General features: G+C 43.3%; 2 long non-coding RNA genes across 2 annotated transcripts; one reads left to right on the top strand and one right to left on the bottom strand.

Moving 5' to 3' along the window:
* Positions 1–5,136: 5,136 nt before the first annotated feature.
* Positions 5,137–10,179, bottom strand: LOC310827391. Its single transcript, XR_014556337.1, has 2 exons — positions 9,520–10,179; positions 5,137–5,340 (listed from the first exon to the last, which is right to left on the bottom strand). It is a non-coding gene; the product is annotated as an uncharacterized lncRNA (long non-coding RNA).
* Positions 9,631–23,302, top strand: LOC310827396. Its single transcript, XR_014556343.1, has 3 exons — positions 9,631–9,715; positions 20,992–21,152; positions 23,086–23,302. It is a non-coding gene; the product is annotated as an uncharacterized lncRNA (long non-coding RNA).
* The last annotated feature ends 379 nt before the right edge of the window (positions 23,303–23,681 follow it).

Below are 23,681 nucleotides of genomic sequence, written 5' to 3'. Positions count from 1 at the left end.
CCGGCCCCCAGGCCTTAGGCTGCCTGCTATGGACACTATGGCCTTGGAAGACTTCCAGCTTGATCCTAATCCCATTCTCTTGGTTGTAGTGCAGACCTGGAACCATCTTCCTGATCTGCCTTCTTCATTGGTTGCCCTGAAACAATGCTGAGGTAGCAAAGCCAAGTACAAAAAGGGTGTTGGAGTCAAGCCTTTCAGAATTAGAGATAGTCCTTTGGTGTTTGAAAGGGACCCTGGTGCATCTGTCTGAGCACCTCAGGAAACTCCATTCCAAGCTTTCTCCCAGTATCTATGTCCATGCAACCTCCATACCCTGCAAGTCCTGATTTTCCAGGGGCAGTCCCAGAATTATAGACGCCATCCCAGTTTCTGATTTGAGTCCGGAACATCCCGGTTTTCCTTTTACCTCCCCTCCTTGTCTCGGAGAATATCTAAAAGTGGTGGATAGATCAGATCACACACACACACCCAAACATTCTCATAGTTGTTGTTGTTGCTGTTGTTTCCTACCTTTTCTCTGACAGGAATTCGAGGCAGCTTACAGCTAAATTTTTGTTTCATTCCATTTATCTGTTGAAGGTGTTGCACATGATCCATTCCTTCACATGTATTTTTTTCTTTACAACAATCTTGTGATGTAGGTTAGGCTGAGAGGTTGTAATTGGCTCAAGGTGACAGATGTATATGTGTATATGACATCTATGTGTGCAGGAGATCAAATGTCCCTATTTTCATCTGAGGAACATTGGAGGGTATGGCTCTCCATGGACCATTTGTAGTATGGAATTTTGTTTGTGCTGAACCAAGAGTACTTGGTTCAACAGTACTTCTGTGAGCCGCTCCAGATAATTTGGGGGAGAAGGCATACGGTATATTGGTGGGTATCACACCCATGTGGGCAGATAGCCCTTCCCTTCTCCCGCTTTCCTCATTTTGTCAGCTATGAGGGGGTTATATGAGGCCCATCGGAGGAGACAGGAAGCAGTAGCAACAGAGCCTTTTCCTAGGGCACCAGGCAGGTGCCATTGTAATTGCCCACAAGACACAGGACTGCTGTTGACACCAGGCTGGGTGTTAAGTCATTAAATGGCCATTTTCCACACTGTGTTTTTGGCTGCGTACTTAAGAGGTTGTAAATGTGTATCTCTAAAGATACAGAGGGATGCAACAGATGTGTTTGCAAACTTACATACCATGCACAGTGCCGGATTTACATATAAGCTAAGCAAGCTGTAGCTCAGGGCCCCACTCTCTTGGGGCCCCCCCAAAAAATTAAAGAAAAAAAAACATGGGTGTACATTTCCAAAATATAAGATAAAAAACAAATAAAATAAAACCTGCATACAGCAACAGTGTATTTTGTTATGTGCAAGTGGCTTTAGATACCTATTTGGTCCATAAATTACCATGCAACATATATTCAACACAAAAAAACCACGATAATTTGTTGTTGACAAAGGACAGCTGGACATATAAAGGGCCCCATTACCTTCTGTAGCTTAGGGCCTTATCAAACCTAAATCCAGCCCTGACCACGCAGATACCCTTGTCAGAGAATCAGGACTGACCATTATTCCCTGCTAAGGAGACATTCAGTGCAAACCTGGATTTGCTTCTGTGTATTGTGTGAAACAGTTGTGTAGTTCTTTTGAAGGGAGTTAGTAGATTAGTGGGCCACATTTCACATGACAATAATATTTATGCTGCCTGCATCTTTGAGTAGAAACAAGATCTCATAGATAAATCATGCTTCTTCTCTCCTGCCCACTATTTGCTTTTTTCCCCTTTAGATAATTTCATACCATGGGGCATGTGGTGTTTAATGGATGCAGCAAATGAACCTTTATGCAAGGCACATGTTGTATGTTTTTCAGTAAAGAAATATGGGGTGTATAATAAATTTAAAGCATGAAATATGAACAGCATGAGAAATGCAGCCAGCTCCAGGGTTCCTTTGCTTTAATGATCGCCTGCTTGTCACAAGTATTGGAAACATTAATTAAAATGAATTAGTAATGATTTTAAGCATGTGATTGGTGTGAGCCTATTTCCTAGTCAAGAGGAAATGTAATTTAATAGAATAGTTTATTATACAAGTTGCTTTCTTGTTCAGACTCAGCAACTTTAGGATTTTTCATGGATGTCATCATTTATTATCTCTGCGATGCTCTGCTGAATAGCATTCTGTTGGTCGCCATGAATAAATTGATGTGATGTGTATTGTATTCAGGGAGATGATTCGTAAAGGAGGTTAAAAACTTGTGGTGCAATAAGCTCCAAATTTCTTAGAGTGGGGAAGCTGTTTCTGGTACAGTGGTACCTCGGGTTACAGACGCTTCAGGTTACAGACTCCGCTAACCCAGAAATAGTACCTCGGGTTAAGAACTTTGCTTCAGGATGAAAACAGAAATCGCGCGGCGGCAGCGGGAGGCCCTATTAGCTAAAGTGGTACCTCAGGTTAAGAACGGACCTCCAGAACGAATTAAGTTCTTAACCTGAGGTACCACTGTATATGGGGGGGAGGGGTTGTTGTTGGTTAACAATGGAGTTAACCTCTCTAGTAGGCCACAAACCTGGGCAGTGTATATGGAGGTCCTGGGCTGCCCAGACCACAAGACCCTCCCCTTGCTGATCAGCCTTGCTGATGTGGGCCAAAGGAAAGCAGAACAATACATTTGGCACCAGCTTGGCTGCAGGTGTTGCCAGAAGGAGGCATACAAGGTGCTATCCAACTGTCCTAGGGACTCCACTCTGGATTTCTGTAGGGTTTACCCTTTGGCCTTTTCTTCTCCTGAAGATGCCCCACAAGGCAGTGGGTATATATTTTTCCTCAGGGTATACTTCCAAACCTTTCTCATGAAAGAATAGAGCCACAAGGCACATTTATTTGTTTGTTTTTCAAGTGTTTGTAATGATTTAAGAATTATGAGCTACATCCCATCCACCCCCCAGACCCAGTTGAAAGCCATTGGACTGGGCCAACATTACTGTGAAGTCTCCTGGTTGGCTATAACATATACAAAGCCAAAACACTTTACATGTATGGTAAGGTAAAGCTGAATCTAATCCTCGAATCGAATGTTGTCAATCTAAAAAAAAAAAAAAACCTGCAAGATTATGCCACAATAATGGACATATTGCTACTTCAGTGGTGTATCAGGGCAGTAAACTTTATTTTGTAAAGACATCTTTCATGCTTCTCTCTTGATTGAAAAACAATCATTTTTCATAGCTCCCTCTTGACTGAATTTCCATATTTGCTCCATTTAAATGTTATTGTTCTGGTCACCTCTGGCTTTTTCATTACCTTGAGCCATGCAGTTATTCCCTCCTTTATTAGTATGAAATTGAGCCTTAAAACATGCACATATTAAGTACCATATAACATCATTCTCCCCTCTTCTAAAATTGTGCTCTGTCTGTAGATTTGCAGTAATATCATTTAGCCTGCACATATATATTTTCTCAAATAAAAAAAAGGTATCTGTTTACTAAATAGGATGCACAGCTGGAAAATAACTAAAGAGGAATGAGGCAGGTGTGAGCACACAAAATTACTGTGAGATATGGAAATCGTCTAAAGCCCCACAGAACAGCTGGCTTTTATTTATAGCTTGACAAAGGAATTAGCTCTATGAACACCTTTTGAAACTGTTGGCTAGGTTTCAAATGGAGTTAATCCTCTGAGAGTCATAAATCCCTGTCATCCAAGTCCAAGGAGAATCCTTGATGTCTAAGAACTTCCTCACTTAACAGTTGTAGGTGAACCTTGGATCAACATAATGAGAAAATAGATATGGGCACCGCTCAGCTGAACGGAGAATGAACAGCACTCTTGTTCCTAAAACTACAGAGAAGAGAAGACTCGGTAGAAGAAATAAATACAAAATCTCTGCTATAAAAGTTAGTCAAATATATATTGAATATTTGGATTGGATAGGATTACATTGTTTTGGAAGAAGCAATACCAGTACTGGGACAGACCCCAGAGCAGAGCTTGTTAGAAATAAAAGTCAAGACTTGCCACTTACAGGTGAGGGCCCATTGGTAAAGGGCAGGAAGCCTACAGAAAATGCTTTTGTGGGTGCTTGCTAGTCCCCAACTGCCAAGTGATATGTCCAAGTGAGCCAGTGTGGTGTAGTGGTTAAGAGTGGTAGACTCGTAATCTGGTGAACTGGGTTCGCGTCTCCGCTCCTCCACATGCAGCTGCTGGGTGACCTTGGGCCAGTCACGCTTCTCTGAAGTCTCTCAGCCCCACTCACCTCACAGAGTGTTTGTTGTGGGGGAGGAAGGGAAAGGAGAAAGTTAGCCGCTTTGAGACTCCTTCGGGTAGTGATAAAGCGGGATATTAAATCCAAACTACTACTACTACTACTACTACTACTACTTCCATTCCTAAGCATCAGGGTGGTGTAGTGGTTAGAGTGTTGGACTAGGGTCAAGGAGATGAGGGTTCAAAATCCTACTTGGCTGCAAAGCTCACTGGGTGATATTGGGCCAGTCATTGACTCTAAGACTAACCTACCTCACAGAGAGTTGTTGTGGGAATTAAATGAGGAGGAGAACCATGTACACCACCTTGAGTTCCTTGGAGGAAAACGTGGGAAGTTGTGGAAGTGACATGTGGGGGGAATTTCCAAAAAGCAATGGTTAGTCCTGGAAAAATCATGGTGTGTTTTTCCCCCCAGAAGAAGTTCAACAACTTTGGCATTTTTCTAAAGAAAGCTCAACAACTTGAGGGATTTTCTAAAAATTTCTTTGTGTCTGGACTTTCACTTCTTGAAATATGGCAACCCAAAGAACCGCATCATGAGCACAAGGCAAGAATTCAAAGTGCATGCAGAACACATCACCCAAGCAGGTGAGCTGAGCCAGAGACTTCAAGTCAGTGTTAGCTTAGCAGAGTGCCATTTTAGAGAGAATGATAAACATGCTTTAATAAGTCATTGACAACACATGGGCATCTATGGACGGGATCAGGTATGGGAGTGATCACTCCCAGAAAATGGCTGCCACTGGCTTCCCCTTTACAACATCTTAAGTGTCAAGCTTAGCATGGAGTTGATAAAGCGAGGCTTCTTTCCCAGGTACAAAAGTTAAAAGTGTTGTGCAAATGAGAAGAAAACAGGAACTGGGTGGGGTGAGGAATGTCACTTTTATTTTGCGGCATCAGGGAACAGTCTCATGGCACTGAGGAGGTACAGCGTTAGACAAGCAGCCCTTCGCTTCCCCAATAGGCACCCAGTGGCCAGTCAACCAGCCACTTAATCATGGCCCTTAAACTCTGTCGACAGAGGCTTGTTTCTCATTAAGCACCTGAAAGCAGACCAAATGACAGTCCTAAGGGGAAAATAAAGAAGAAAGGTATTGGTTTTCAGACACAGTTCAAAGGCAACAGAGCCAAGTCTTGGCCAAACAGAAACAATTGTCATTAATTCTTCACCTCCTTCCTCCCTTTTTTTCCATGGAGCAGTCTGAAATAAATTCCCCAGGCTCTGTTCTGCTGAGACAGATCCTGGAAATGGCTGAATGAGGAAAATGACAAGACTGTATACAAATTTATTGTTTCATTTCTACCAGATGGGTTTCTGGAAGGTAATTGGAAACTGGAAAGGGGTGTGGGGAGGAGATGGAGGAAACCATTGCTGTTTCAATGGTTGATGCCTGACCTATCAGGCTTTGTCACTTCCACCAATGTAACGAAGTTGGATCTGGCCTTACTGTACCTTTGTGATTTATTTTTAAAGGAACAATATGCTTTTCTAGCTCAAACTACATTGTTAACTGTCTAGATTTTCCCCCACCCCCAGAATGAATCTTTGTGAAGAAATGTAACTTTACACACTTGTGGATAGAAAGCTTTATAAAGAGATGCTTTGTGGTGTGTCCAGCAAATGGGAAGAAAGGGCTTCATCTTCCCTCAATAGTCAGGGCAAGTCAACTGTTGAGAGCCATTGTTGTCGTGCTGCTTCTGCTTGATGGGCAATTCATGCAGGAAAATTGGCTGCCATCTTAAGCATACAGATTAGCTGGATCTCCCCAGAGCTTGGTTCGGGTTGACATGATATGGTTGCTAGGCAACCACAGAAAGCTCTTCCTAAATATCTCCAGGTTTGGAAGGAAATATTGAGAGGAAGGCAGGGTGGATCCTCAGAGCAAAAAAAAGATAATGTCAGGAGAAAGGGGCCGTGTGGGAACTTCAGGGCTACTTAGGGGGCAGAAAGTATCATGGTGTCAAAGGAGGGTTTGGTAGGCCTGGGAGAAAAGCATTGTTACTCAGCACAGGAAAGAGGTGGGTGAGAAGGGAAGAATAAGAAGGAGAAATTGTATAGGGTGGAGAAAGGCATCATGGACACCATGAGAAGATACATGGGATGGTATTCAATGAGGTCTTACTCAGAGTATACACATTGAAATGAATGTCTGTTCATTTCAGTGGGTCTACTCTTATTTGGTCTTGCCACTCAAGTGCAGATTTCAGCTGCTGTCCAGGGCTCTCATGTTCTTTGGGCTGCTCCTGAACAATGTTGTGCAGAGACAGAAAAGTTCCTTGTGCCTCATTGCATATCCCACAAAATGTGGATGTTTCGTGTGAATGATCAAAAGAATATACACAGTGCAACTAAATAAGTGTATCAGCAAACCTAGTGCCCTACATTTTATAATCTTCTTGAAGCTGAATAAAAAGAGGCGCTTGGCAGAGCTTCTCTACCCTCCTTCTCAGCAGAAACACAATCATTTGCATTTCTTTGCTGAATATATTGAGGTAAGCTATGGGGGAGGCTGTCAGCAGGACAGGCCTCCTACATCCTGACACCAGAAATGTCTGAAGCACCGGTGACATTTAAAATGCCAAATGAAATGAACGGGGAAGTCTTCTTTAGAAGTGACAGATGCAAGAAATGCCTTCCCAGCCTTTGCTCTTTATTTTAACAATCCTGAAACAAACTGTCACCATTAATGAGAAAAGAAGATAGGGAAATACAAAGCTGTGCCTGATCCGCAACCCCAGCATATCATCATGATTCTCATACGGAGAATGGAGGCATTTGTTATTCTAATTTCCCTGGAACTGTTATCTGTTGCTACCATTCTTTCAGAGTGTTCATTACTTTTCAATATGGTTATAACCTTCAGTGCTTTGAGAATACACACACACACAAACAGTTCACACCTCTTTGTCTTTAAAATACCAGCTACATTTGGAATTGCCTTTTAAGTCTTTGTCAGTATATATCCGTATGTTTACCAGTTTAGCTACCCATTTTCACTTTCCCAGTATGATTGAACTGTTTTCTGAGGGAAGAGAAATGTGACGCTTATTATAAATAGCACATACATTTTTGATCCATGAAGGTTTTAAGAAATATTTCCATATTCAACAGCACTTACTCCAGTGGGATAATTTTCTCTCTCGCTGGAAAATATGTATGTATGGGGGGGAATCCTAATGGATTTCCCCCACTCCCTTATTATTCTCTTTTATTGAACTGCTTGTGTTTAGGCTTCAAAAAGTTTAACCATATAAATGCAAGAAAGAAAATTTACAACTGCAAACCACTAAATACACTACAAGCTTCTCCCAAGCATCCAAAGTCAATGACTCCAGTGCTGTGGTCCACTCCGGACTAAATCGTCACAACTCCCTCCTTTTTAACAATCTCAGCCTTTGTTCTGTCCTATAGATGCCAGCAGGTCTTCCTAGCCTTTGTATTGGGTGCTTGAAAACAACCCCCCATGGTTTGTTAGAGTGGAAGACTAGTGGTAAAGGGGCTGCTTAGCCCTTTTTACTAAAAATTACTGTATTTTTTGCCCTATAGGATGCACTTTTTCCCCTCCAAAAATGAAGGGGAAATGCGTGTGCGTCCTATGGGACGAATGCAGGCTTCAGGAAGCTATCCACAAGCCTGGGGAGCCCACGGGAGTTCCTGCATGGCTCCCTAGGCTTGCGGATAGCAGCCTGTTCTGGGGGCTGGGGTTGGGGGAAGCTCGGGCCTGGGGGGGGGGAATATTTTTTTTTTATTTCCCCCCGAAAAAAACTAGGTGCGCCCTATGAGCCGGTGCGCCCTATGGGGCGAAAAATACAGTACATCCTCTCACTAGATGCTATCCTGTTTGATGAGGGGAAAATAAGAAGTCCCATCTGGTTATGTGCTTATTCCACCCAGTTTGTCACACTCCACTGTACAGGCCATCTATATGTAAGTGGGTGTTAACACATAGCTTCCATGTGGCTTGAGAAATCTTTAAAATTGGGGTTCCCAAACCATGGTCCACAGACTGCTAACAGTCTGTGAGCTTTATTTAGGTGGCGTGTTGCATGTCTGTGAATTTGCGGTTGAAGGTGGAAGAGGGCACATCTACTGCTTTCCAAATTCACACTAACTTTTAATTGCATTTTATTGCTTTTTACTTCTTTTGTTGTACTGCATTGACTGCAATTTCAGCTCTGTGAATTTCAGATTGCAATACATAGCAAATAAAAGAAGCAGTGAGAATGCAGATTACAATTGCTACAAGAGGCAGGAAAATCATTAAGTGGTCTGCCAAGACTCTCAGCAATTTTCAAGTGGTCATTGATGGGGTAAAGTTGGGGAACCACTGCTTTAAGGGACACCTGATGATACAATCTTTTGTGCAATATTTGGAAAGCCCTCTTCAATGGTGATTTGCTGTAATGTAGTTAAGAAGCAAAAAATATTTGTTCAGAAAAATGAGTGGAATCCTTCCAGTTCACAAACTGAAAACATTTTGTACTAGCTGACAGGGGATGAGAACCGCTGCATTTAAATTCATTTAAAGAACTTACACTGGGTATTTGAAGGGAGCAGATGTGGTATAACAATAGGATGGCCCCTTCTCCAGGGCCACAATGTCATGTAGCCTAGTAGCCCGGGGGGGGGGTCCCATTTCCCCTTTCTCTGCTGCCATCACCCACTTATAGTAAGTGTCACCTCATGGTGGTTTCTTCAGGAGTGAGGAAACTGCCTCAGTTTTAATTATCACTACAACTCTCTGTGTCACTGTCAAACAGAACCTATCTTGTTGGTTGTGGATTGAGGGGACAAAGTGACTTGTCCACAAGACAAATGGAGAACCAGAGATCAATGGTAAAAGGTAAAGGTAAAGGTACCCCTGCCCGTACGGGCCAGTCTTGACAGACTCTGGGGTTGTGCGCCCATCTCACTCAAGAGGCCAGGGGCCAGCGCTGTCCGGAGACACATCCGGGTCACGTGGCCAGCGTGACATCGCTGCTCTGGCGAGCCAGAGCTGCACACGGAAACGCCGTTTACCTTCCCGCTGGTAAGCGGTCCCTATTTATCTACTTGCACCCGGGGGTGCTTTCGAACTGCTAGGTTGGCAGGCGCTGGGACCGAGCAGCGGGAGCGCACCCCGCCGCAGGGATTCGAACCGCCGACCTTTCAATCGGCAAGTCCTAGGCGCTGAGGCTTTAACCCACAGCGCCACCTGCGTCCCTTCGAGATCAATGGTGCCTCACTACAAATAATATCTACTGACCTTATTTGGATGGCCAGAGATGGTGCATCAGTCAGGGTGGACTGCTTCTGCCAAAGAGCCATGGTGTCAATGAGATGTGTTTCATTCTCTTCCAGGGTCTAACGGATTCCCATATTTGTGGTCTGGAGGCTATTTTCTCCAGGATAAATTGGCAGCTGACTTGGTAGTTATGAGGTGTTGCCCCATATGGAAGTGGGTAAGTCTTGTATGAGTTATTTGAGATCTTCCAACTCTTCTGTACAGGACATAGAAGGGTATTTTTCAGGAAAGTGGGTTGTAAAGAGAGGCAGGGCATGAATGCTAAGTAAACTCAGGTTCATTCTTCTCTTCCCAAATTTAAAATAAGACCTTTGAGGTTAATGCCTCTGCAATTGAGGTAACAATCGGAGGGGGAAAGAACTTCTGCGTACTGAAAACAAGTGCCTTTCACTGAGCATTTCTCCTGTTACAGACCCCATCAAAACAAACAGGAGTTGTGCAGGATCAACAATTGGTGCATTGTGCTGTGCTTATAGTATGTACTTTGTGGAATGAATACAGAATGGGATGCGATTGAGTGGGTTCGAGCGTAACGATTTTGATGCAAACACAGCTCTGCAGGTGTCCCACCCTTGATTTGTGAAGGCCGCTTCACAAATATACGGCCATCACTTCACTGCTTACAGGGGAATTATTGGACTATGTTGAAAAACATTTTGTATAAGACGCTGTGTAAATTCTATGGAGCTTAATCTGTGATGAGCCATTGACACTTGCAGTTTCCAGCGATGCCACACAGCTGCCCAGTGAGGAGCAAGCGTGTGTGAACCAGTCTTCAGTCCCCAGCCCAGTCAATAACTCAAAAAGCTGCCAAAAACCCACAAAAACATTTATGGCTAGGCTTTAACAAAAGCATTTGGAGTCCCCCACCCTACTTCTGTCTTGTATTATCGCCCTTGCTTGCAATTCCTCTTTTTGTGGCAGATTGTACTTTTTTATCTTGGTTCAGTGAGGAGCCTTGGAGGAGAATAGTTATTCAAATCAAATGAGAACAAGCAAACTTCTCATTAGCTAGAAGAAAAATAGAAATCAATCTTGCCTCGCTCAAAAAGCAGACCATAATCTCTTCTAATTATTCCATAACCCCAAGGAAGCTGTCCCATGAGAGGAGCCAAGATAATCCTTGAATATTAAGGAAGGGGTAGAAAATGCAAGCAGAATTCGTAACATGGGGAGATGTAAGGCAAACAGGCACATGAGCAGGAGGCATGCTTCTGCTTTCATTGCATTGTTCAACGGCCATTTCTTACCAGCTGAACGAAAGCAGATCGCCTTTCACCACAAAGCCACGCAGAGCATGGAGACAGATTTCTAAGCTGCAGATAATTCCATTTCATAACTTTTTTTTCAACACTATGATTATTAGGTGGGCAGCAAATGCTTGGGATTCAATTTCACTGAAGGGGGGCTGGGATTGAGTCATTCTATGGAAACAAGATAAGAATAAAAGACACTACAATATTCTACAGTTTATGAGCTTGGAGTTGGGTAGGATTCTTACTTTGCCCCCATTATGCGCTTCCCCGCTGTGTCAACTCCAAAGAACAGCTAATTTTGTCCATTCGTTTCTACCTAATCCTCCAAGTCGTCATTGAGATGATTAATCCTCTTTGGCCAAAGCTGGTTGGAGTCCCCTAAACAGAAATTACTAAAATGGTTAAGGCCACAGTCCAGCACAAAACAGGACATGTTTAAACTCCCTGAAATCAGTGGACCTAAACCTGTATTTGATGATGACTTAAACCTTTTATCATTTTTGTTTTATATATCCCAGTTTAGGAATGGAGGAAAATGTTGTTTGATTCAAAGTCACCTAATTTGCTGTGACAGACTTGCATGTGAATTCGAACAAAGGTGTATATCGGAATGCACAATCCTCTCAATTTTCCATTGCTCACAAAAACATGGGAAAATGCATGCAAAAATGTGTATTTTAGGGGAAAACACTGAAAAGCATTCCAAATTGTGCATTTTCAACAAAGAAAATACTGAATAATATAGTGATAATATAATATGCATACAAAAGGTTTAAATACATTTTATACATAAAAAGAATCAGCAGCAAAATGGGAATGGGGTGGGATTGAGTGTATGTGAAACTAAGAAGGAGAGAAAATAGGTCAGTTTGTCCATACCTACATCTCTCTAAAATACAGTATGAATCTAGGAACTCTGGTGGGTGTACATAGAGGAAGCTGGTGCTTCAACATTCATGAATTGAATTGAATTGAAGTTGAAGTTTAATGTACCAGGAATCTTTGGGAGGATTTGCAGAACCATAGAATCATAGGACTGTAGAATTGGAAGAAACCCTGAGGGTCACTGAGTCCAACGCCCTGCATGGTAGGAATCTCAACTGAAGCAACCAGGACAGGTGGCCATCCAACCTCTGCTTAAAAACTTCTAATAAAGGAGAGCCTACAACCTCCTGAGGGAGTCTGTTTCACTGTTGAACAGCTCTTACTGACAGGAAAAAATCTCCTTTCTTGAACCAATCCATTGGTTCAAGTCCTACCCTCCAGAGCAGGAGAAAGCAAGCTTGCTCATCTTCCATGTGACAGCCCTTTAGATATTTGAAGATGGCTATCACATCTTCTCTCTGTCTCTTCTTTCCCAGGCTTAACATAACCAACTCCCTCAACCAGTGGTGTAGCTAGCCACTCGGGTGCCCGGAAGAGGGGCAAGCCACCCATGGGGGTGGAGCAAGCTGCCCACAGGGCGTGGCAAGCTGTGCAGAGCCTCCATGGAGTCCGCCTGCCGCCTCCCCTCAGCGCAGAGCATGCAGGCGCCCAAGCCACCGCATTACTCCCAGGAGAGACATGTGGCTCGGGCACATTGTGAGCCCCACAGTAAGTGCCGCTCCCATGGTGTGGCATCCAGTGCGCCCTGCCCGCCCATCCCAGCTACGCCTCTGCCCTCAACCGTTCCTCATAAGACTGGTTTCCAAACACTTGATCATTTTTTTGAAGATGGGGACAGCATTTGCCCACCTACAGTCCGTAGGGACCTCACTTCTTCTCCAAGAATTCTCAAAGATTATAGACAGAAATGCTGATCTTACATCCAACCACCAGTTCTTGGCTACAGAGCTTTGGATTGGGATATGTGATAGACCTCAACAGAATTGTCCTGCTCTTTCTAAATCTGCACAAAAAGAGCCCACTTTCATATCAGGCACACATCACCCAAAGGAGGGGGGAGCCCTTGAAAACCAATAAATCCAATTGTCTGCTTAATGAATAACAGACTTTCTGTGAAGCTCAACTGTAGAAATCTTTCTGCTGACCTTATAATCTTGTCTATGTCAGTGCTGCTATGTTTGGATCACTCAGGTCTTTATCCTGTGCTAAACACAGGGGGCTTTGCTCCTGGGGAAAACACACATACACACTGTCATTCTGACTTTGGCATTGAGATCTTCCTCTTGTTCACATCACAAGGGCCCTCTATGAAGGGAAATAGAAGGGAAATTATGGGAGAGGCGGCAGGCGGACTCCAACTCCATATTGTTGACAATATGGCATGGCCAGTTTAGAATGGTTGCCGCTTGTAGATAAGGGACTTCAAAAGACTTGTTCATGACTGAAACAAAAGTGGGAGGCAGCACCACGAAGCAGCTCCTGAGGCAGAGAACCTTGGGGTGATACTCCTGTTCTTATCACCATGTCTACTTTAAGGTGTTGTAGTGGGAGCCAAACTCCCCAAACAGATTTTTGCTGGCTGGGCAAATTTACTTCTCGAACCTGAAAGAAATAGAGGGTGCTGGTGTGGTTTTTCACCAGCTGCACCAATTATTTCTTCCTACTTTTCTTTCTAACATACTGCTTAGCTAGTGACTCTAGTCAGCATGAATCTGAAGCCTCTTCATTTAAAACAGCAGCTGGGATCAAAACCTTCTCAAGCACTTTTTAGCAAGATGGGGACTGATGTTGCTTATGGCTGGTCCCTGCCCAAATACAATCTAGTTCACAAGATTGTCTTAGTGCAGTGCTATATTGACATCCTTGTTGACAAAAATGTTTTCATGTGTTTCATGGGAACAGTTTCCAAAGTCAGCATGGGGCTGCTGAATGCCAAATGGGAGCTGATCCCAAGGGATTTCCTTGCAAGAGTAGGTTTTAAATGTCATCTTCTGATACTTCCTGTGGTGGCATCTGAGGAATTATCACACCATGGCCCTCAATGTTACAAAATGCAAAGCCCACCTGTAGTTGCCTAAGATAGCTTCTTTGTGCAGGAGGGATTTTGTCCCAGATTTTATCTTGAGAACAACTCTAAGACGTATTGATGAAGGGCAGTATATAAATCTAAAACAAACAAACTCTAGCCATGGATTTAATTGCTCCAATCCAATGCATTCATATCCACATGTGGATACTAAACCACACATGCAAAATGGTATTGCATGCATTTTTCAACTCCACAAATATCTAACCATGCCTAGAACTGGTCTGTGATAGAACCCAATCAGACCACGGATGATTATTCCTCATGAATACCTTTCCTTATTGTGAACAAATAGGGACAATGAATGATCATTGTTATAAGCAGCTTCATGGGCCTAGGTACTGGGAGTCAGTGCCAAAGGCTTTCCTTTTAAAGGGCCGGGGGGACTGCTGTGCCGATAAGTATCACTGAAATTGCTATAGTAGCATTGCTGTCAATATGATGAGTTATGGAAAAATAGCTACAGCAAATGCTCTTAAGTAAATATGCTGCCTTTTTGCAATTTTTTTGTGGATATATTTAACAGCCAGTCTTTTACCTTGCTAAGAAATCTTGCTTCTCCTCCCTAAAATCCAGTACCACTTCATCCATCACCACTTCATCCAGGATCATCCACTATCACTTACCAGTGGAACTGGTGGCTATAGACATTATGCGGGGGGAAAGACAGGAATTTTCTCTGTGTGTCTTTATGTCCAAAATACAAAAACAAAGAATCAGAAAGATTGAGGGCTCACTATGATGATCAAAATTCACTTGTTTATTTGATTTGAATCCCCAAAATTTTGATTTCAAGTGAGGAGAAATGCAGAAAGAACTTGATTTTTCTTTCAGCTCATATGGAAGCCTTGTTTGGAACTCAGCATTTTGGCCACATTTCTCTTGAGGGTGTGTGTGTGTGTGTGTGTGTGTGTGAGAGAGAGAGAGAGAGAGAGAGAGAGAGAGAGAGAGAGAGAGAGAGAATAAATGACTTTTTGCAATTGCTGCTCATTGTATTTGCAAGTGCATGAATGATGTCAGGTTTCCACCTCACACGCTTCTGAGTGTGTGTGTAACACATATATACTAATTACAAGTAGAAAGCACAAATGATACTACATAGTTCACAGCATCTGTTAGGGCCTTAATTAATTCAACCTCCACACCGTCACCATAGCAACGATGCTTAACAGACTATGCTGACTCAGAATGTTCAATAGAAAGCCTTGCACTACATATTTATTCAAATTACAGTCATTACTGAAATATTTCTGTATTAGCTCCATAATGGCAGGGTTGATGGTAACAGAAGGATCCCTTTATATAGGTGACCTTATTTCATATATTGCCTTATTGTCATGCAGAACGGCATTCATGCTTGAGAACATAAAAGCAGGCACACTCTCTTTAAAGGCACCTTATATTTAAAATTTGCCACCTTTTCTTGATGTCCAAGGAATATTCCTGGGAGCAAATGAAACATCATCTTCATTTTCAAAAATGTATCATCATTTTCAAAAGTGTGCCTGAATTATAGCAATTCAGCAATGCATAGAACTGTAAGGACTGTATCTCATATAACCTTTTGTTTCTTGTGATTTATGAATCAGAAAGTGATACCTCACTTTGTATCAGCCTCATAGTTTTGAAGGAAAAGGGGATCACAGAGTTCAGTTGAAATAGACTTTTTGAATTTAGGGATTTAAAGAAGCAGAAAACTGAAGATAACTAATGTGCACATTCCATAAAATGAAGCTACTGTAATGCTTGCATATTGCACCACCAGAAAATTGTCGAATAAAAGCATACATTCTGCTGGTTTTAGAGCTCTTGTTTTGCAAAAAGAATCTGGGAAGGTCTTGTTATCTGACAGTTTCATTTCTTCACTGAGAACATTTAGTGTCATTATCTCATCATTATCTTCTTGTCCCTAGCACTGTGCAGACACAGAAGCTTTCCTAGAGAAAGGGGAATCCTATTATGCAAACAATACAACTTAATGCTTATGCAAATCTACCTGCTTTGCATAATTTATGTCAATTAACAAAATGAGACTATAGGGCTGATCGTGCAATTGCTACAACACTTCCTCTTAACTAGAGAGGGAGGGATTGCTCCATTTCCACTGTCATTTTTTGTACATACTTTGTACCTAACCTGTTTCCATTTGCATTCACTTAAAAAAAAATGCACTGAAATTCATATTTAAAATTAGCAAAGCCTACATTGTTATGTGGCAGTCTTAGGGCTGCCTTTAAATTGTACAGTTCTTTTCTTTTTTTAAAAAAAGGAAGAGATCACTCTTAGCAGCTAGAAAACCCACCTGCTGGCACTGCTGCTGCTGCATGTTTTCAAAGATGGGATTCTGAGAGTGACAGGATATTATGACAACCTGTCCTCACAGGGACATTGTCCAAAGAAAGACAGCATTGGCTACCCCTACATACTCCTTGGGCACTAGTAAGTATTTATGCATAAGTATTTATGCATTCATACACTTGCAGAGGACATTCTGATCCATACATTAGGCAGAAGGCTTTGGTCAGGTTGGTTTGCTTCAAAATGCAGACTGGCAGAATTTCTCAGGTTCCCCAGCTCTGCAGCTACTTAATTCTGACAGGTTTCCTATGCAAAGTAGTAAAGAGTGATTGTATCTGTGCGCTTGTGAACACATATGTATCTGTAGAAGAATGTGGTTCTGGTATAGCCCTGCATAGGTCCTGGCTACCTTATTATGTCACTTGCAGACGGATGCAATATATCTTGCTGAGAAACATCCCACCTGCATGAGGCTTATTTATATAAGAAATGAGTTTCCCAAAAAGCAACTTGAGGGATGCTTCCCCCTCATCCTCCAAAATGCCTCTGGTAAATAATGTAGAGCCCAGGTAGGTGTGTCCTATCCATATCATGAAGAACACAGGTGTCCTGGGCAGAGAACTCCACTGGTTCCCAAACTTCTTTCCTCTTGAAAATTGTTGCGGGTCTTGGCAGACCACTTAATGATTTTTCTGCCTGTTGTAGTGATTGTTAATTTACTGTGCTAGATGCTGTATGGCTTTCAGTCATATATTTAGACACGTGAAACTTGCCAGCCAATGGTGATGTGTGGACCACAGTTTGAGAACCCCTGCACTCATGGATGATGTTGTCATAAGGATGCTGTGCCAACTGAGATTTCTAAAAAGACAATATTAATTTTTCAGTGGACAGTGGACAGGCACTAGATACTTTCTCTCTCTCTCTCTCTCTCTCTCTCTCTCTCATTAATCTCAAATCAGTGTGCCTGGAAATCTGCCAATAAGTAACTAGTAGGACAGAAGTACGGTATATTGTGTCACTCTGTACAATGAAGACTAATCAATGCAAACCTTCTGTGAGCTTAAAGATCACACCTAAAGATTTCAGTCTTGTGCTCTAATAAGTACAATAGGACACTGATTATCTTGATAGGGAATATCAGAATGGAAAGTGCATAGTCTTTGCAAATCTGGAACTTGCTTGCATTGAATAAATAATGTCTCTCTTCTGCTCGATATTTAATTATTTTCACTGAACAAGTACACCGTGTCCCTGAACTTGAAAAGAACGTTATACTCCTATTGTACTAAGACAAAATTGCTACTCCAAAGGTATGTACAAATTCTGTTAATCTCAGCTGTAGGATAATCTAATTATTATTTTTTCTTTTGAAGTATGCAAAACCATATTTACTGAATGGATTATGGAAATTTCAAGGTAAAGCTAGCTTTGAAGATTAAGCAACTTACATGCTGTTAATACTATACTACATTTTATTTTCTTTGCTTTCATTCTTTTTTCTCCCTCCCCCTTTGAAATTAACAAGGAAGCTTTATTTTGCATGGCAGAAAAAATCTACCTAATGCAGTTTAAAAATGGGAATGCCGAGTGAATCCTTTGAATACGTCTCGACTTAAGGTGAAAGTTAGTAGTGCAATGTAGCAGCAAAACATATTGTTCCAATATCTTTATGCACTAGGGTTTGCTTGGTTTTTTTTGACCTTGGAAAATGCCCTTGATTCTGCTGCTTTAATAAAAAGGTGATAATAATCCTCCTGGTGCAATGTGACTTCTGCAGGGGAGGAGATGCCTGCATTCATAGCCATCTCTAACAGATGGTCTTGTGTTCCTCTATAAATCTTCATGATGGGGAACATCAGTTACTATGGCTTAGCCTGGAAACAAGGCCCACTCTGAGCACTTGGGTATTTGGGATGTGGTGTTGGCTCTGCAACTAGTATATACAGTGGTACCTCGGGTTAAGTACTTAATTCATTCCGGAGGTCTGTTTTTAACCTGAAACTGTTCTTAACCTGAAGCGCCACTTTAGCTAATGGGGCCTCCTCCTGCTGCTGCTGCACCATAGAATCATAGAGTTGGAAGAGACCACAAGGGCCATCGAGTCCAACCCCCTGCCAAGCAGGAAACACCATCAGAGCACACCGCCGGAGCACGATTTCTGTTCTCATCCTGAAGCAAAGTTCTTAACCCGAGGTACTATTTCTGGGTTAGCGGAGTCTGTAACCTGAAGCGTATGTAACCTGAGGTACCACTGTACCCTGCTTTTTTGTACAATTCCCCTGTACAGTGCTACCACTGTAAGACAAGCAGCAACTTCTTATCTCTGAACTAGTGCCCGGCACCATGTTCTTAGTGCCAGGAAAAGCTAGTGCTACTATTTCTCCCAAGTTCTAAACAACCGTAGCATGTGGTTTCCAGATCCCCTCCAGCCAACCCTGCCTTCTGTATGAGTCAAGATGAGAAATGGGAAGGGATGAGGAGAGCACCAGTGGCCACATTGTGTCATGAGCCTCCTGATCCCAACTGGCTCAAGGCTGGTGTGGCAGTTCCTGTCAGATGAGGAAGACAAGGAAGAGGGTACAGAGTGGACCATCAATACAGAGCAGCCCAAGAGGGAAGATGGCCCCCCTACCCCTTTGCCTTTGAGGGAGTCCTGCTGGCTCCCTTTCCTGCCTCATCCGTGGAGTGGAGAGCTTCCATAGCGATGGGGCAGGGCATGGACCAGACAGGAGAGGAGGCTGACCAGGTGGAAGGGAAGGAGTCAGAGGGGCTGACCTCTGTTCCATCACCAAGAACTTGTTGGGGCCTCCAGCACTGGCAACAGACCAGCGCACCACAAGTGCACCAGTCTCCTCGGAAGAAAGAGTCTTGCAAGTGATTGTGCCATTTCTCACCTTTAAAAACTGGTGAGAGGGGTGTGACCCTTTGAAACATCTTCACAGCTTTTGCCTGGCCTCAGATGTTGTTCTTAAACTCTCTGGTTTATACCTGTACCATAGCAAGCCTTGAATGAAACTTTCTTACTTACTCTCAGGTAAGAGTCTCTCTTGTAGCATTTGGGACAGGAGCCAGGACACATGGGGGGGGGACCACTCGGGGATGGGCACCACTTGAGCAACCAAGCTTATGCAATGCCTCATTTCTCACCTATCTATATAAAAAAGTCATTCTGGAAAGTGTAATGAAATCAGAATGAGGGAAATTTCCAGTAAGTCAAACCATGCATTATAGCATAGGAAAAACAAGACTTAACAGCAAAGTCATTTGTCAATCTGATCCAAGCAATAATTCCTTCTCAACTCCAAATATGGACATTAGTCAGTTTCATAAGAACGTCAGAAGAGCCCTGGTGGATCAGAAGACCCAACTATTCCTGCATCCTGATGTCGCAGGGGCCAATGGGAAGCCTGCAAGCAGCACCCAAATGTACAGCAATTTCCCCACTTGGGATTCCTAGCAACTGGTTTTCAGAGGCATATTTCCTCCAACAGTGGAGGCAAAACAGAGTCTATGTGGCTAGTAGCCATTGAGAGTCATATCCTACAAGAATTAATCTACCGTATAAGCTGGTTCACCACACCACAAACCTCCTGGTGGGCCAGTGTGTGTGTGCGCGCACACATGCGCACATGGCAGAGGGGGCTCCTCTCTCCCCCCATCCCCTCCCATCCCCCTACCTACCTAGGGTGCTGCTGAGAGGCAGCGGCTGGTGGCGGCAGCAGCGGAGGCTGCTTTCAGGCTGCTCATTCCTCCGCCGCTAACATCGGCAAAGATGGAGGAGGAGGAAGGAGCAGCCCAAAAGGACCCTCACTTGAGTATAAGCCGAGGGGGGCTTTTTCAGCATAAAAAATGTGCTGAAAAAGTCGGCTTATACTCGAGTATATATAGTAATCCCTTTTTAAAGCCATTCAAGATGATGACCAACCCAAGATCTTTTAGAAGCATTTCCCATAATTCATGCATTCCCTCCCATTCACAAGTAAAATAAGATAGAGGAATGAGAACTCCTACTTTTGCCCATCTTTCCTTGCCATCCCTTCTCTTCACTACAGAGACAAATTATCTTTCTGAGTCTACGTCCAGAAGGTACAATGCCAGATTGTAGCATTTGATTAGAATAGGCCTACAGTCTGCTGCCAGTTACATCCCCCACTCAAATGTTCTCACTTGGGCTTGATGTGTTTGAAAAAGAAGTAAAAAAAATGAATTCAACACCTTAATTGGATGTTACTGAGATAGCCTGTTCATGTGAGTTTTAGATTATGAGAATTAGTCCAAAATGGTCCCAAGATACAACATTTGGATTTACATCTGAATTTTTCAAAATGCTAAGGTCTCTGGGACTTTGAGACCATCAATGTTGCTTTTCTGCATGTATCTGTAATTGCATGGGAACCAGAATTATGGAAACCAGAAACTGGAAATAAAATGACATTTGATTGAGATTTTGCGATGGCAAGATTTTTTTGATTTTTTTTTTTGTAATTTCAGCCACTTTAAATATTTCAAGTTCCAAATGAATAACAGGACATTTGGGGCTCTACTTCTTTTACATCTGTTGGAGATAATTTTGTGCACAGGCTGCATATGAATGAACTTTTCAGGGAGGGGGAATGCAGCAGAGTGTTTGCATGCTGTCATTTTCAAAGGCTTGTAATGAACCATGAAAATTTGCCAGCATTTCAGTAAGAAACTGTAAAGGACATATAGGACACAAAACAGCTGTTCTGATAAATTTTGAGCTAAGGCATTTTGTGAATTCGGGAGACAGGCTAGGAAAAAAGCCATGCTAAAAAAGTTAAGATAGCCAGTCATTCTAAATGACTGGGGGGATGGGGTGGTTTGGGGAAAACTTTCTTTTACCTCAGGAGATTCATCTGACATACTTTCTGTTTATCCATCTAGCCAGGGCCTGCCCAAGATAGTTTGGCAACTGGGGTGAACCACAAAATTGTGCCCCCCTTCCTGCCAATGAAGAAAGGGTGAGTGAAGATCTACATCAAGAAGAAGGGGGAAATCAAGATCTACATCAGGATCTTCTGCTCCTGTGGATCCTGCTGCCTGAGGTGATCACTTCACATTGTCTCATGTGTTGGCCGGCCCTGCATCCAGTCCAATACTGGGTACCCCAAATATTGTTGGGCAATAATTCTCCATTTATGGCCAAGCAGGAATCAAACCTAAGTCTCTACAGGATAAGACTTGTAGCCTAACCCACAGCTTTGTTGTTATTGTTGTTTAGTCGTTTAGTTGTGTCCGACTCTTCATGACCCCATGGACCAGAGCACACCAGGCACTCCTGTCTTCCACTGCCTCCCGCAGTTTGGTCAAACTCATGCTGGTCGCTTTGAGAACACTGTCCAACCATCTCGTCCTCTGTCGTCCCCTTCTCCTTGTGCCCTCCATCTTTCCCAACATCAGGGTCTTTTCCAGGGAGTCTTCTCTTCTCATGAGGTGGCCAAAGTATTGGAGCCTCAGCTTCAGGATCTGTCCTTTTTTTTGGCAGGGATACTGGAGTGGCTTGCCGGTTCCTCCTCCAGGTGGATCACATTTGGTCAAAACTCTCCACTATGACCTGTCTATCTTGGATGCCCTGCTCGGCATAGTTCATAGCTTCTCTGAGTTATTCAAGCCCCTTCACCACGGCAAGGCAGTGATCCATGAAGGGGAACCCAAGCTAGCCAACATGATTTTCTCTAGATGTTAAGAGACTACTACTACCATTATTCCTCATCATTGGCTATGCTGGCTGGGGCTGATGGGAGTTGGGTCTAAATGGGGTTGCCATACATCTGGGAATTCCTGGACATGTCCTTTTTGGGGGGTCCTACACCTCCTTCAATTAATTAACGGACAAATTAATTCAATTAACGGACAAATTAATTGGGGTTGCCATACATCCGGGAATTCCTGGACATGTCCTTTTTGGGGGGTCCTACACCTGGAACACAGGTGGCGCTGTGGGTTAAAGCCTCAGCGCCTAGGACTTGCCGATTGAAAGGTCGGCGGTTCGAATCCCTGCGGCGGGGTGCGCTCCCGCTGCTCGGTCCCAGCGCCTGCCAACCTAGCAGTTCGAAAGCACCTCTGGGTGCAAGTAGATAAATAGGGACCGCTTACCAGCGGGAAGGTAAACGGCGTTTCCGTGTGCAGCTCTGGCTCGCCAGATGCAGCTTTGTCACTCTGGCCACGTGACCCGGAAGTGTCTCCGGACAGCGCTGGCCCCTGGCCTCTTAAGTGAGATGGGCGCACAACCCCAGAGTCTGTCAAGACTGGCCCGTACGGGCAGGGGTACCTTTACCTTTACCTTACACCCCCATACGGGGGGGCGGATTTTACATTTTAAAGCAAATGTCCTGGATTTTTTTTATTTATTTATTTTATCGTTAGTGGTGATAATTTGTGCATAGGTGGCTCAGGCTCTTAGGATCATCTCTGTGCAATGCAGGAATATGCAGCTGCCCCATACGGGGTCTGAAGCTGCAACCTTGGCATTATCAGCACCATGCTCTAACCCAGTGTTTCCCAACCTTGGGCCTCCAGCTGTTTTTGAACTACAATTCCCATCATCCCTGACCACTGGTCTTGCTAGCTAGGGATGATGGGAGTTGTAGTCCAAAAACAGCTGGAGGCCCAAGGTTGGGAAACACTGCTCTAACCAACTTAGAGGAACTGTGCAATATAGTCCACTTTTAATACCTGTTCCTATATATTTGAATAACTTTATCAGTAAATGGGGCTGGAGGCTAATTTTGTGATATGTAAAAGTAGCCGAAGTCAGGGCCTCTGGCTATTCCATCGTGCTTTTACAGGTGGGTAATTACAACGGACAAATTAATTGAAACACATTAAGATAATACACTGGGGGCTCCAGCTGGAGACAGGATGAGCATTCCAGATGGAAAAGGTCATTAATTTGTCCTTCAGGGACCCGAGCATCAGCCTGGTAATTACTGTAATATTACCCCATAGCTGATTGTGTACTGCTGCTTCCTTTGATAGGAGGATGGCATATTGTGAAGCAACTGCAGCAAGGAACAGACTTGGATTCTTTATTTAAAAAAATACAGGAAGCAGTTGATTCTCTCTGGAATCCCAGAAAACTCGATGAAGGTTAACAAGAAGCCATTCCCTGAAACCTATTTGAGTCTCATGAAAAGACACATTTTCTTTTGGGTCAAAAATTAAAAATCCACACTGATGTGGATTTACCGTTTGACCTCTGCTCTTGTCTTCTTCCCTTGCCCCCAGTAAATGATTGCATGAATACCTTTTTTTGCAGTTGCTTTGTCAAATTGCTACTCTCACACACTCCTCCTCCATCCGAGTGAAATACCAAGAGAGAGCTTCTCTCAATTTTGCTTGGAAAGGATTTTGCACATGACAGACAGCAGCAAGTGATTTAAAGAAAAAATGTGGGTCAGCTTTCTGGGTCTTAAAAAACGTGTCCGGGGTCAGGCAGCAAGGATTCAAGGTAGGCTCATGTTTAGATTACTGCAATGCATGCTATGTGGGGCTCCCCTTGCGTTTGCCCAGAGGCTGCAGCTGGTACAGAACATAGTGGCTACATTGGTTGTGGGGGGAAACTACCACTAGTA

Source organism: Podarcis gaigeae (genome assembly GCF_964106915.1).
Source record: "Podarcis gaigeae genome assembly, chromosome: 11".
Taxonomy (NCBI): Eukaryota; Metazoa; Chordata; class Lepidosauria; order Squamata; family Lacertidae; genus Podarcis; species Podarcis gaigeae.
Note: the sequence above shows the minus strand (reverse complement) of the source record. Positions and strands in the feature narration are given on the sequence as shown.